The sequence below is a fragment of the Copadichromis virginalis genome, linkage group LG14 (genome assembly GCF_057382275.1).
Source record: "Copadichromis virginalis isolate Kocher_CV1m ecotype Utaka linkage group LG14, C_Virginalis_male_GT1.1, whole genome shotgun sequence".
Classification (NCBI taxonomy): Eukaryota; Metazoa; Chordata; class Actinopteri; order Cichliformes; family Cichlidae; genus Copadichromis; species Copadichromis virginalis.
Genome location: NC_140631.1, coordinates 11,048,575 through 11,064,088, shown reverse-complemented (window position 1 = coordinate 11,064,088; position 15,514 = coordinate 11,048,575). Strand labels below are relative to the sequence as shown.

Genomic DNA, 15,514 nt, shown 5'->3' with positions numbered 1-15,514 from the left:
CGTGAGCAGGTATAAAAAGACATTCTGGGTTCTTCTATTTTGTCTTTTGCGAGATGAGCAGTTGGGAAGGTTGGATCTAAGAGGTTCACAGTTGAAAGTTCAAGCAGACACGCTAGAGGGGGAACCACAGCCCAACCTGTGAACTGGTTTCAAATGAATGCCCAGCTGCTTTCCTGTTGGGTGATTTTCATCAACACAGAACACGGGGATAAATGCATTTTTGGTTCCATCCTCTCTCCTCACCAAGGAAATGTCCTACTTTGAGTTTGTCTCCACCTGCTGGGCGGTGGCGTGTTTAGAGTGGAGGATGTAGTTGCAGCTGTCCTGCAGGTGGAGGTGGTGCCGGACAAGCAGAGCAGCAGATTTGTGAGTGTTTTGGACTTGAATTAAAAAGACCAAGACATGCTGATGAGGTTGCTGTGTGATCTAGAGACAAGTATAAGGATGTGTATAAACATTGGGTCTAGCTGTATTGCTCAGGCTGCGCTACAGCATCTATTCACAGGTGCGATCCCACTACTGAGCGACACGGGGGCTTTGACCTGCTCCTTCTCCGACCTGGGCCGGTGCACCCCTCCTTAGGTGACCTAGTGGTCTCAGGCTCCCCCAGGATCACCATATCAATGCCGAACGCAATGCGGACACCCGATCGACATAGCCTGCTGCAGCTCAGAGCTACTGAGCTCAAACAATCCTCAAACCTCAGCCTCGCGGTAGCTTGGATTACAGGCACGCGCCAACGCACCCGGCGAGAAGCACTTACGTTAACAGGGCTTTTAACCATGTCTGAGGTAACATCATGACACTATCCTGCTGCCCATCATTAGCAAAGTTGTAATGATGGGCAGCAAAGATGAGGAATGAATGGTGCACAATTGTTATATGCAAGTTTTTAGAAAGCTCGTGGTTAACCCAAGAGTATTTTGTCACAATATCAAGAAGAGTAAAGCTTCAATGTCAGAAGTGGGATTCAAAGCCACACCTCCAGGGGAGACTGTAACCTGAACGCAGCGTCTTAGACCGCTCAGCCATTCTGACATTGCAGTGCCAGTTTGGTGGAGGTTACCACTGTTAGATACTTTGGAAGAAACACACATTATCCTTCTCATAACACATATAGCAGCTGTTCAGCCATGGAAACGTAGTGCGAATAATCTACAATGTCATGCATACTGATCATTTGGCTGAATACTTTTAGACAGGTTGCCATGACATGACAGTTCACACAGTTTCACATCGGTTCCATGGTGTAATGGTTAGCACTCTGGACTTTGAATCCAGCGATCCGCGTTCAAATCTCGGTGGCATCTGCTTTTTGGGAGGTGAAACCATACTGCATGTCACATAGTGGTAACTTGTTTTTGGTCGCCAAGCGGTCGAAGGCACTGCGTTCAGGTCGCAGTCTCTTCTGAAGGCGTTTGTTCGAATATAGCAGCTGTTCAGCCATGTAAACACATACTACGAAGCTCGTGGCGCCCACTTTCTGTGCTGACTTTGAGGTCGGAAGAGGTTTGGAGCTGTACAGTTAGTGAGTCAGCAGAGTGTTTGTGACTTTTGCGCACAAGCGCACCTCAGCACTCGGATACTCCAATCTGTAACTTTGTGTGGGTTGTAACTGAATTTCAGACAGCTCTTTAGTACCACATAGTGACTGACAAGTGAAGGAACTCTTTAGTGATTGACAAGTGTTTTGTAAAGGCAGACGTCATGGTTAGCTGCTTGATTTTATAAAGCTCTCACAGAAAACACAAGTCATACAGAAATTCAATGTGCCAGAGAAGACATGCAGTATGGTTTCACCCCCCAAAAATCAGGTCCCACCGATTTCACCAGATTTCACTCCATAAGAGTTTCCTCTTTTCAAAACTCTCCCAATTCATCCAGTGACCCTGCTTGGCCAGCGCTATGGCTCTGGCGTGTCTTACTGTTTCCTCCTTTCGACACACCTCCTCCACCACCATTTTTTGACGTTCGGTTACAGATGCCTGTTGCCACCGAGGTTGCCAAGACCAAATCCTTCTCTGCCCTGTTGGACGCGACCCACCATGTCATTATGGCTCAGAGCCGATTTGGCCTGTAGCACAGACGTGGCTGTGGTCCACTTCCTCCCTGTTGCTAGGGTGGGAGCAGCGCCCCTCACTATGGGGTCCCGGGAGTCCTTGAGTGACATCTCAAGCCTCACTCAAGGAGTGCAGTGTTGTTAATCCGCCTGAGGTCATTAGCCAAGTTTTGCCTTCGTTTGTCAAGTTGCCAGGTATCATTGAGGTCTACATTATACCACCGTCCCAGGCTCTTGATGGACATCTCTTAGACTGTTGGAATTGGTTCTCCACTGATATAGAATTGCCAGTTTCAAGTGTATTTTGTCACAACAGTAAGACGTCTCCAAAGGTTGATTCTGTTCATCTGAATGTAGCGTTTTCAGTGGGAAAAATGTCTCGTCACTCATCCAAGTGACTTCTTCAGTGTCAGCTGACTGCAGGTTTCCCCAATCTTATAAGCAGTATATTTGCATAATGACTGAAAGTAGCCCCCTGAAGGAACAGTGGGCTTGGAGGTCAGTTCCTTCATCACAATTATGCAAATTCTCATGACCATTAATCAACAACCACAGAGAGTTAATCCCATACAGCTTATGACAAAATTTGATCCGAAGTGATTGATGGCCCTAATCACGACCTTTTGACCTCCCGCCCCTCCCCCCCGGAAGCGTGTAATGAGCGTGACGAATCGCATCCGGAGAAGGGGGGTGGGAAACCCCCCGCGTGACGAATTGCATCCTGAGAAGGGGGGGTGAACCCCGGAAGCGCGCCATCTGTTGCTAACCGTGTCGAATTGCATCCTGAGAAAGGAGGGGGGGAACCTCCGGAAGCGCGTCATCTGTTGTTGGGGGAAAAAAAAGTTTTTAGAGGGAGGGGGAAACCTCCGGAAGCGTGTCATCTGTTGGAGGGGAATTAAAAAGCAGAGAGGTGGAGTCCGTCACAATTTCTAAGGCACAGACACAAGATGGATTTCCTTCTGCAGCCCTGCAACGTTCCTGTGTCCGATGAGATCTGCTCTCCCAAAGAAGAAGGCTTTGAATATGACATATTCAAATACAGCATATTTACTATGGAAGGCCTCGATCCGGACCTTATGACCCTACCGGAAATACTCCGGAAGTGTCTAGTCATTTTCAGACCTGTTGCGTCATGTTCCCTAAGCACAGCGGTGATGCAGCAGATGATTCTGTGATGTATAGAGAGACAGAGCGGATGTAATTTTACTTTCTTAAGCTGCACCGGCGTTTGTAATGGAAATAAAGAGTGACTTCCTGTAGAGATTTCAATAGTATTTTATTTTCCTATAATACAGACGCTGTAAAAAACCTTTAAGATACACCATAGCTTGTGATGAAAAGAAGAACTTTCTATCCGCTTGTAACCTACAGGCTGCCTATGTGTAAAAAACGAATAAATATCCGTTAGTGAATACTACTTTTCCTTTTGAGAGACTGAAAAACAAACCAGCGACAGGCGATCTTGTTTCACTCACACACACACACACACACACACACACACACACACCCCCCGCGGGCCAAGGAGGAGTTTTTTTCTTCAATACTTTAACAATAAGTTTTCTCAATAGATAGAAAATGATGACGCTGAGGAGTCAACATCCGATATTATCATTGCTTGTAACCCGGTAAATAATTTCGTACATCTCCCCATAAAACAAGTCTTAGTGGAAAAAAGCTCATTTTCGAATAAGTTTATTAAAGCACCCCCCCTCTGTGGAAAAGAGTCAACCATGAGGCGAGTTTTGTCAACAGCAAGAACAACTGTTGCCCATAAAGTAAAACAAATATCCGCCTCAAAGTCGTATTTTACCGTTGCAGAATGTGGAAAACAGACAGCCCTCACAGGAGGCACCATAGTTAAAATATTTAAATTTCAACTAAATTTGTAGTAATGATCGGATTTCCTCACTTATCTACACCACACTCCTTGTCCTTGATTTCTTATCGTTTCTTATCGTTCCTCTGTCCCTTAATAGAAACCACATATATAGAAACTATCCTCCCTTTCAGTTGTCTTTTGCACTTCCATATCGCAAAGCAGTTACTGTAGGTTATTTTCTGCTTATGCATTAATGTAATTAATTAACTTATTTATCCTTAAGTAAGGTAATGACTTGAGTTCTAATGCTTTTTGTCTCTTGAGTTAGCTGTCAATGTGGGATTTTTTTCCCCTTTTGTTCAGTTAAAGCTGCCTTTCATTCTTCAACACAGCTTAAACTCTAATAGGTAAGCTTTCTTGTAATTTCTTAGTTCTGCAGGCTTCTTGAAAGACATCCGAGACTCTTCTTTGGATGCTGGCTGCCTTTTGTTTTGTTTTCTGTCAAGATGATCCCACACTGCTTCGATTATCTTGAGGTTCGAACCCTGGAGAGATCAATCCATGACTGATGCGTTGTTTCATCCAGGCATACTTTGACTACATTGGCAGTATGTTTGCGATCATTGTCGTACTGAAAAATGAAGTTGAAGCCAATCAGACACTACGTGGTATTACATGGTCGATCAAAATCTGGTGGAACTTTTCTACATTCATAATTTGATTAATTTGGATAAGAGCTCCAACAACACTGGCTGAAATCCAGCCTCAAAGCACGGTAGAGTATCCACGCTGTGTTAAAGACGGCTATAGACATTCACTGTTGTATCTCTCTTCGGACCTCTTCCATGCATATTTCAAATTTGGAATCATTACTCCATAAGACATATTACAGCTGATTTCTTTTTCCAGTCAATTTCTTGTGTAATTTGGCACACCTCAGCCTTATTTTTCTCTGTTCTCCTTCCTTAAGAATGGCTTATTAACAGCCATCCTTCCAACTCAGATAACTTTTGATGAGGTTTCATGAAATGTTTACAGCACTTGAGTTACTCGCCACGGCCATCCTAAATGCTAAAAACACTAAACTTTAATTCTAAATTACGTAATTAACGTTAACCAGAAAAAACAAGCCAAAGTCGAAATGTTGCTGAGCTGACCTGTGGTATGCTATGTCTTCTAAAGCACGTATAATGTAAACAGAACTGGTCTTTGCACAGAAGCCTGTGGAGCTTCATAATTAACCTCAGTGTGTGAAGAGGACTCTCCATTTAATAATAGCTGTAATAAAATGTTATGGCCGACGGTGTTAAACGCTGCACTTGGGTCTAGCAGGGAAGATTTCAACTTTTCAATACGAATGAAGGCTGCAAACTGATTAGATTAATGTCTGATGATCTTTTCCGTGCTTCTTCAAGTTTGTAACACCAAACATATTAAAGGATGATGTAAGGCTCACAGGAAGAGTTTAATTAGACACACATTTACTATTTTCTTTATACTCTTTCTTTCTTGACATGTTTAATATGATTACTATCAGAGGAGAAAATGAACCTTGTGTAGTCTAAAAACTTTTTTATTTAATCAAACTGTAATGTTGTTGAACTCTGACGGACGTGTCTTTTAATCTTGTCAACAAATCCTTAATCATCTAAATCTGCCATTTATCATCTTGTAAAATGTTCCCTCTGCTTCTGTTGCACATCTCCCCCCGACACTCTCTGCTTCACCAGCCCTGTGCAGCTGGTTCAACCCCTGCCTGCCTCCTTAAACTGGGGTGTTTAAATCTCTTTACCTCTGTTGTGAACTTCACACAAAGTTTGTGGTAACAAAATCAAACTGACGAGGATCTCGTTTGAAAAACACACACACTCACGAGACAAAATAAAAACAGACTGCTCAAAGCAAAAGCAGAGCCCCCACAGCTGGTAGTACAAACACAGTGACAACATGCGTATTAGATACCCTCAGTGCCAGAAGCATAAATATGAAAAAGGTGGGATCACCAAGAATATCCTAAAAATGGCGTTGAGGTGGGTGTTACAGTGAAAAAAACAAAAAGCAGCCAAATTTTCATCTGAAAATGTTGAATTTTAGTAAAAACAATGCTCTGTAGTTTGATACTGTCGTTACAGACAAAGCAGATGTTTAAAGCCTTTGAACGCTCATTTAAAATGCGCTCATTCTCCTTATCAGCTGGAAACATTAAAGCCGTAAAATGACTTTTTCAAACGGATAAAAACTATTGAACAGCAGCAATGATGAGCCTGTACCAGAATTTGAATGTACATGTGTTGAAGGTGCGGGTCTTGTTGAATTATTAAACATACTTTCTTTAATTTTTCGAGCCACAAAAACAACAACTTTTAATTTTCTTCTGCTTGAGTCTCGGCCTCGGGTAGCTCTACTTATCATTGCTCAATCAGTTGTCTGTTTGTGCTACTTTTTCAAGGAGCAGCGGATTATTGGTAAGGGTGACTTTATGTGTTTAGCTACTTAAGTGGAAGTACTGTGGATAGTTTTACCTTACATACATAGATCTACCAATACAGCTTCTGAGGTAACTGTTTACAAAATGTTATAATCTATTCAAAGGTTCTTTGCAATTTTACATTGATAAACATTATCCTTAACACATTTGACCCGCATAAAGTGCTATGGCCATCACACTGTCATTTAGAATTGTTTAAATAACTCGTGTCTTAAGTCCTTCCATCAAACAGAAAATAAAAAAATAAAAAAAATAAAAAAGTCGCATGGATCACTTTATATTTCTAACATTTTGTGATATAAAGTCGTTCATAACAAACTGAAAGGCTGGGAGTTTAAAATGCAAACCGATGGAAGCAGCAGTAGAAGACTATAATGTCACAGAGCACACGGTGTCTATTATTGTGTAGACAATTATAAATAAGAGCTTAATAAAGATGCTTAATTTCTTAAGAAATAAACAGGTGGAGGGATCTTTATCAAAAGTGGATGTTGCATCTGTGGCTAAACCCCTGTACCCAAAAACTTTAAAAATCTACTGTGTGTGAGGCTGTGTAAGTAAAGCTTGCCCTTCACACCCGCGTGTAACAAACCATTTGTTGGGGGTTGTGGATTTGACACCTCAGCATTGTGAAAGTGGGGAAACATGTTTCTGGCTGTGCATAAGATTTCTGCTTACAACTTAGAATCTCAGTTCTAAATGAAATTCAGATGTTTTTTAAGTATGGCTAATGTATTATTTGACTTCTAAGGCACGCACACACACACGCACACACACGCACACGAACAACAACACCAACACAGAGAAGAAGAAGAGGGGGTCGGCAGACTATGAATAAATCTACATACTCTGATATATGGTATGTGTTTTATAAAAACCTACTCTACACCAGCTGAGGAAGTAATTAAACACAATGTTTTGCCAAGTTTCCCCTCTGGGAAAAAGTCTGTCTTCATTTATTCAGTTATTGTACTAATGTATGCACATTTCTATGCTATTAAAGGTACTGAAAAGCTTTACTTACACAATACTTTGGGTACTGAGTTGACTTACAACAAAGATTATGCTGAAATGCTGAAAAAAATATATATATATATATATTATAAACTATATAAATAAAAAGTACTTTTAATAAATTAAATTATTTTTTCACATGAAAACAATATTTATATTAATAAATTCTCGTTTAACAGAAATCTCTGATAATGTTTGTGGTGTCAGCTTTTTCCTTTTCAAACTGTGCGAGAGAAGAAGTATCTCATGACATTCACGCCTAATGTGTTCAGCATATTCTGCACAGTCTGCATCGTCACTGGTACCTGTTTAAGGCTGACGGGGGGTTGAACAGCAGGCTCTGGACACGGGCCCCAGTGAGGAACCTGAGCCCTGATGATGGGGAGGGTGAGTGCAAACACCAGAGCCAAAGGTAGCTTCATGGTAAAGATGTGGCTTTATTACCTAAAGAGAGTATGAAAGAAAAGCAGGTAAGGTAACACAAACCAAAAGAAACATGGCCAACGCAAACAAGATTACTGCTACATCAACTCAGGCAACATTTTTCTTGGCAGAAATAATCTAATATTAACTAATTTATAGTTTAATCCTTCGCATGTATCTCCACAGATTTCTCTTACCTCTGTGTTCCAGTGGTTCAGATATGTGCTCTGTCTTTAGAGATAGAGAGACAAGGCCGTGTGACCGATGGTGACATGGAACTGAATCTGAGCCCCAAAGAGAGAATAAGAGTTATGCTTTTGCACCATATTGTGTTTTCACCGTTCTTTCATAGCAAGAAGAATGATTTTCAGTCAAATGATCCCTACAATCAGTATATTTAATTTCAAAATCAGCCACCCTGGAAATCAACCTACCATCTGGATAATTGTCAGATACTTCTTCCACCACAGGTACTTTTGGATCTTAGGTCCACAGGAGGCAAGACTGTAATACAGGTACATCAGGACATGGATCATCGCATTCATATGTGCACCAAAGAATGCTGCAGTAGAAGAAACAATAAGTTTTTAATTTTGTTCTGCTTACTATAGTTAAAAAAAATCTTAAACTGAGTTGCTCTGAACTCCTGCTGTCTGTATCCAATAAAAAGGCAATAGTTGAGGGGGTGGGAGATACAAACAAGTGTAGGTCCAGGGGCCCATGAATCCAGATTAAACTATCCAAGCTACATATGACGATACTATGCTTGTGGGTTTCAGTGAAATTTGTCATCTAGCTTCCTCATCAGTGTTCAGACTCAGTTTACTCTCAGTCACAATCATCTACTTGCAAATATACATATAGCTGCACCTGTGTTTACTAATTAGCAAGTGATAGCGTGTTATCATGCTAAATACATACTGTGAACATGATAAACATTGTACCCAATAGTAAACTTCAGCGATTAAATGCTATTACTCTCAACATGTTGCCTTGTTGGCATTAGCACTTAGCTCAAAGTGCTCCTCTGCCAATGGTATACCTTTACAGAGTTGCTAGCATGGCTGTTAATATGCAGATGCATATTATAAAAAAAATAAAAATAAATAAGCTCAACAAACAACAATAATGAATACATTAACCAGTAGTGAATAAAAGGTTTATAGACAAGTAGCTCCACATGTTTGGTTTAGCTTCCTGAAGCATCCACCAAGGCATTTGTGTCTCTTCCCAGCCCTCACCCAGTATAAACCACAAAACTACAGAGCCGATGAAGGCTTTATCAACAGCAATGCTGATAAATTCATATATATATCATATAGCTGATGTCTGCTGTGTTGTAAGCTACTCACACTGTCCTCCTGCCACCCACTTGATGCCAATCCACCAGAGCGTGAACATGGAGCAATGATGGTAGACGTGCAGGAAGGTGACCTGGTTAAATTTTTTCCTCAGGATGAAAAACACAGTGTCCAGATACTCAATGCCTTTGGAGATGAAATACCTCCACAGAGTTCCTGCCACCTGACTCCCGCAGAAATAAAGAAGGGGAAGAAAAAGACTGTTAACATATGAACATATATGATCAAGAGCTACATGTGTGTGAACTCTGATTTTGGAAATCCTAACCTCGACCCGAGACTGACTCACTTGTGGTTTCTGTTTCAAACTACGTCATAGAGCAACAGGAAGGAAGGTGAAACTGAACACCATTCAACTCCGGCTTGTACTTTTTTCTGATAACAGACCCGTGCTCTAAATGTATGGATGCCTCTCATGTTTCTAAAAGCTCTCTGAGTGACGTGTCCCTGGCAGGCTGACTGTAATTTTCTGAACCATGGGTACAGTGGAGAATTATTAACAGGTAGGGATCTGGTTCCAAGGAAACTAATTATTGTAGACACAAAAGTCTTAAGATAGTAAGTTACATAAACAGCTGAAGTCCCACTACTATATTCAGAGTTTATCTATGCAAGCGTGTGTGTGTGTGTGTGTGTGTGTGTGTGTGTGTGTGTGTGTGTGTGTGTGTGTGTGTGTGTGTGTGCAGTCGGGAGAGTTGGGGTATCCAATTTCCTTTTTTTGAATGCCTTCTTGTGAACGCTGTCTGTTTTCCACATTCTGCAACGGTAAAATACGACTTAGAGGCGGATATTTGTTTTACCTTATGGGCAACAGTTGTCTGGCTTTGTTCTTGCTGCTGACAAACTCGCCTCATGGTTGACTCTGAGAAAAAAACTCTTTCCCACAGAGGGGAATAAACTTATTCGAATATGAGCTTTTTTCCACTAAGACTTGTTTTATGGGGAGATGTACGAAATTATTTACCGGGTTACAAGCAATGATAATATCGGATGTTGACTCCTCAGCGTCATCATTTTCTATCTATTGAGAAATCCCATTGTAAAAGTAATGAAGAAAAAAACTATTCTGCCGTCTCACTCCTCCTTGACCCGCGGTGTGTGTGTGTGTGTGTGTGTGTGCCTTCTGTTTTCCGCATTCTGCAACGGTAAAATATGACTTTGAGACGGATATTTGTTTTACCAAATGGACAATTGCTGTTGACAAAACTCGCCTCATGGTTGACTCTTTCCCACAGAGGGGGGTGCTTTAATAAACTTATTCGAATATGAGCTTTTTTTTCCGCTAAGGCTTATTTTAGGGGAGGAGATGTACGAAATTATTTACCGGGTTACAAGCAATGATAATATCGGATGTTGACTCCTCAGCGTCATCATTTTCTATCTATTGAGAAAACTTATTGTTAAAGTATTGAAGAAAAAAAACTCCTCCTTGGCCCGCGGGGTGTGTGTGTGTGTGTGTGTGTGTGTGTGCCTTCTTGCGAACGCCGTCTGTTTTCCGCATTCTGCAACGGTAAAATACGACTTTGAGACGGATATTTGTTTTACCAAATGGACAATTGCTGTTGACAAAACTCGCCTCATGGTTGACTCTTTCCCACAGAGGGGGGTGCTTTAATAAACTTATTCGAATATGAGCTTTTTTCCCCGCTAAGACTTGTTTTATGGGGAGATGTACGAAATTATTTACCGGGTTACAAGCAATGATAATATCGGATGTTGACTCCTCAGCGTCATCATTTTCTATCTATTGAGAAAACTTATTGTTAAAGTATTGAAGAAAAAAACTCCTCCTTGGCCCACGGGGTGTGTGTGTGTGTGTGTGTGTGTGTGTGTGTGTGTGTGTGTGTGTGTGTGTGTGAGTGAAACAAGATCGACTGTCGCTGGTTTGTTTTTCAGTCTCTCAAAAGGAAAAGTAGTATTCACTAAGGGATATTTATTCGTTTTTTACACATAGGCAGCCTGTAGGTTACAAGCGGATAGAAAGTTCTTCTTTTCATCACAAGCTATGGTGTATCTTAAAGGTTTTTTACAGCGTCTGTATTATAGGAAAATAAAATACTATTGAAATCTCTACAGGAAGTCACTCTTTATTTCCATTACAAACGCCGGTGCAGCTTAAGAAAGTAAAATTACACCCGCTCTGTCTCTCTATACATCACAGAATCAGCTGCTGCATCACCGCTGTGCTTAGGGAACATGACGCAACAGGTCTGAAAATGACTAGACACTTCCGGAGTATTTCCGGTAGGGTCATAAGGTCCGGATCGAGATTGAATATGTCATATTCAAAGCCTTCTTCTTTGGGAGAGCAGATCTCATCGGACACAGGAACGCTGCTGGGCTGCAGAAGGAAATCCATCTTGTGTCTGTGCCTTAGAAATTGTGACGGACTCCACCTCTCTGCTTTTTTATTCTCCTCCAACAGATGGCGCGCTTCCGGAGGTTTCCCCCTCCCCTCTAAAACCTTTTTTTTCCCAACAACAGATGACGCGCTTCCGGAGGTTCCCCCCCTCCTTTCTCAGGATGCAATTCGACACGGTTAGCAACAGATGGCGCGCTTCCGGGGTTCACCCCCCCTTCTCAGGATGCAATTCGAAACGCGGGGGGTTTCCCACACCCCTTCTCCGGATGCGATTCGTCACGCTCATTACACGCTTCCGGGGGGGAGGGGCGGGAGGTCAAAAGGTCGTGATTAGGGCCACCAATCACTTCGGATCAAATTTTGTCATAAGCTGTATGAGATTAACTCTCTAACCACTGATCAAAGACCCATGAGTACCAGGAAGAAAGTAGTGCCAAGATACAATTGTCAGAAGTGGGATTCGAACCCACGCCTCCAGGTGAGACTGCGACCTGAACGCAGCGCCTTAGACCGCTCGGCCATCCTGACACATTGCAGCAGCCAACTAGTTGAATAATCCCACGCAGTTGCTGATTTCCATTTGACATACTTGTATGTTAAGTGCATGTAATAAACAAATAAAAATAATTACTAAGAAAATATATTGATTTAAAAGTTTGTGTTAAATGTTGTAAGTCAGATCGAAATAGAAAGATCAGGTGTGGTGGACAGGAATGATTAGATGTCAACAACTTGATTGGATGGCCAAAGTGTGAAATGTGACGTCCTGTGAGGGAAGCGTGAAAAAGCGTGAGCAGGTATAAAAAGACATTCTGGGTTCTTCTATTTTGTCTTTTGCGAGATGAGCAGTTGGGAAGGTTGGATCTAAGAGGTTCACAGTTGAAAGTTCAAGCAGACACGCTAGAGGGGGAACCACAGCCCAACCTGTGAACTGGTTTCAAATGAATGCCCAGCTGCTTTCCTGTTAACAGGGCTTTTAACCATGTCTGAGGTAACATCTAGCAGCTGTTCAGCCATGGAAACGTAGTGCAAATAATCTACAATGTCATCCATACTGATCATTTGGCTGAATACTTTTAGGCAGGTTGCCATGACATGACAGTTCACACAGTTTCACATCGGTTCCATGGTGTAATGGTTAGCACTCTGGACTTTGAATCCAGTGATCTGCGTTCAAATCTTGGTGGGACCTGCTTATTGGGAGGTGAAACCATACTGCATGTCACATAGTGATAACTTGTTTTTGGTCGCCAAGCGGTCGAAGGCACTGCGTTCAGGTCGCAGTCTCCTCTGAAGGCGTTTGTTCGAATATAGCAGCTATTCAGCCATGTAAACACATACTACGAAGCTCGTGGCGCCCACTTTCTGTGCTGACTTTGAGGTCGGAAGAGGTTTGGAGCTGTACAGTTAGTGAGTCAGCAGAGTGTTTGTGACTTTTGCGCACAAGCGCACCTCAGCACTCGGATACTCCAATCTGTAACTTTGTGTGGGTTGTAACTGAATTTCAGACAGCTCTTTAGTACCACATAGTGACTGACAAGTGAAGGAACTCTTTAGTGATTGACAAGTGTTTTGTAAAGGCAGACGTCATGGTTAGCTGTTTGATTTTATAAAGCTCTCACAGAAAACACAAGTCATACAGAAATTCAATGTGCCAGAGAAGACATGCAGTATGGTTTCACCCCCCAAAAATCAGGTCCCACCGATTTCACCAGATTTCACTCCATAAGAGTTTCCTCTTTTCAAAACTCTCCCAATTCATCCAGTGACCCTGCTTGGCCAGCGCTATGGCTCTGGCGTGTCTTACTGTTTCCTCCTTTCGACACACCTCCTCCACCACCATTTTTTGACGTTCGGTTACAGATGCCTGTTGCCACCGAGGTTGCCAAGACCAAATCCTTCTCTGCCCTGTTGGACGCGACCCACCATGTCATTATGGCTCAGAGCCGATTTGGCCTGTAGCACAGACGTGGCTGTGGTCCACTTCCTCCCTGTTGCTAGGGTGGGAGCAGCGCCCCTCACTATGGGGTCCCGGGAGTCCTTGAGTGACATCTCAAGCCTCACTCAAGGAGTGCAGTGTTGTTAATCCGCCTGAGGTCATTAGCCAAGTTTTGCCTTCGTTTGTCAAGTTGCCAGGTATCATTGAGGTCTACATTATACCACCGTCCCAGGCTCTTGATGGACATCTCTTAGACTGTTGGAATTGGTTCTCCACTGATATAGAATTGCCAGTTTCAAGTGTATTTTGTCACAACAGTAAGACGTCTCCAAAGGTTGATTCTGTTCATCTGAATGTAGCGTTTTCAGTGGGAAAAATGTCTCGTCACTCATCCAAGTGACTTCTTCAGTGTCAGCTGACTGCAGGTTTCCCCAATCTTATAAACAGTATATTTGCATAATGACTGAAAGTAGCCCCCTGAAGGAACAGTGGGCTTGGAGGTCAGTTCCTTCATCACGATTATGCAAATTCTCATGACCATTAATCAACAACCACTGATCAAAGACCCATGAGTACCAGGAAGAAAGAAGTGCCAAGATACAATTGTCAGAAGTGGGATTCGAACCCACGCCTCCAGGTGAGACTGCGACCTGAACGCAGCGCCTTAGACCGCTCGGCCATCCTGACACATTGCAGCAGCCAACTAGTTGAATAATCCCACGCAGTTGCTGATTTCCATTTGACATACTTGTATGTTAAGTGCATGTAATAAACAAATAAAAATAATTACTAAGAAAATATATTGATTTAAAAGTTTGTGTTAAATGTTGTAAGTCAGATCGAAATAGAAAGATCAGGTGTGGTGGACAGGAATGATTAGATGTCAACAACTTGATTGGATGGCCAAAGTGTGAAATGTGACGTCCTGTGAGGGAAGCGTGAAAAAGCGTGAGCAGGTATAAAAAGACATTCTGGGTTCTTCTATTTTGTCTTTTGCGAGATGAGCAGTTGGGAAGGTTGGATCTAAGAGGTTCACAGTTGAAAGTTCAAGCAGACACGCTAGAGGGGGAACCACAGCCCAACCTGTGAACTGGTTTCAAATGAATGCCCAGCTGCTTTCCTGTTGGGTGATTTTCATCAACACAGAACACGGGGATAAATGCATTTTTGGTTCCATCCTCTCTCCTCACCAAGGAAATGTCCTACTTTGAGTTTGTCTCCACCTGCTGGGCGGTGGCGTGTTTAGAGTGGAGGATGTAGTTGCAGCTGTCCTGCAGGTGGAGGTGGTGCCGGACAAGCAGAGCAGCAGATTTGTGAGTGTTTTGGACTTGAATTAAAAAGACCAAGACATGCTGATGAGGTTGCTGTGTGATCTAGAGACAAGTATAAGGATGTGTATAAACATTGGGTCTAGCTGTATTGCTCAGGCTGCGCTACAGCATCTATTCACAGGTGCGATCCCACTACTGAGCGACACGGGGGCTTTGACCTGCTCCGTCTCCGACCTGGGCACCCCTCCTTAGGTGACCTGGTGGTCTCAGGCTCCCCCAGGATCACCATATCAATGCCGAACGCAATGCGGACACCCGATCGACATAGCCTGCTGCAGCTGCAGCTCAGAGCTCCTGAGCTCAAACAATCCTCAAACCTCAGCCTCGCGGTAGCTTGGATTACAGGCACGCGCCACCGCACCCGGCGAGAAGCACTTACGTTAACAGGGCTTTTAACCATGTCTGAGGTAACATCATGACACTATCCTGCTGCCCATCATTAGCAAAGTTGTAATGATGGGCAGCAAAGATGAGGAATGAATGGTGCACAATTGTTATATGCAAGTTTTTAGAAAGCTCGTGGTTAACCCAAGAGTATTTTGTCACAATATCAAGAAGAGTAAAGCTTCAATGTCAGAAGTGGGATTCAAAGCCACACCTCCAGGGGAGACTGCAACCTGAACGCAGCGCCTTAGACCGCTCAGCCATTCTGACATTGCAGTGCCAGTTTGGTGGAGGTTACCACTGTTAGATACTTTGGAAGAAACACACATTATCC

The 15,514-nt window shown here is 42.7% G+C and overlaps 4 non-coding genes across 4 annotated transcripts; all 4 read right to left on the bottom strand.

Annotated features, from left to right (window-relative positions):
- Window positions 1–451: 451 nt before the first annotated feature.
- On the bottom strand, window positions 452–750 carry LOC146693513 (signal recognition particle RNA). The gene has a single exon (XR_014914960.1).
- An 11,221-nt stretch (window positions 751–11,971) lies between these two features.
- On the bottom strand, window positions 11,972–12,054 carry trnal-cag (transfer RNA leucine (anticodon CAG)). The gene has a single exon. It is a non-coding gene; the product is annotated as a tRNA-Leu (tRNA).
- A 2,015-nt stretch (window positions 12,055–14,069) lies between these two features.
- Window positions 14,070–14,152, bottom strand: trnal-cag (transfer RNA leucine (anticodon CAG)). Its single transcript has one exon. It is a non-coding gene; the product is annotated as a tRNA-Leu (tRNA).
- A 711-nt stretch (window positions 14,153–14,863) lies between these two features.
- Window positions 14,864–15,162, bottom strand: LOC146693510 (signal recognition particle RNA). Its single transcript, XR_014914961.1, has one exon.
- Between the last annotated feature and the right edge of the window lie 352 nt (window positions 15,163–15,514).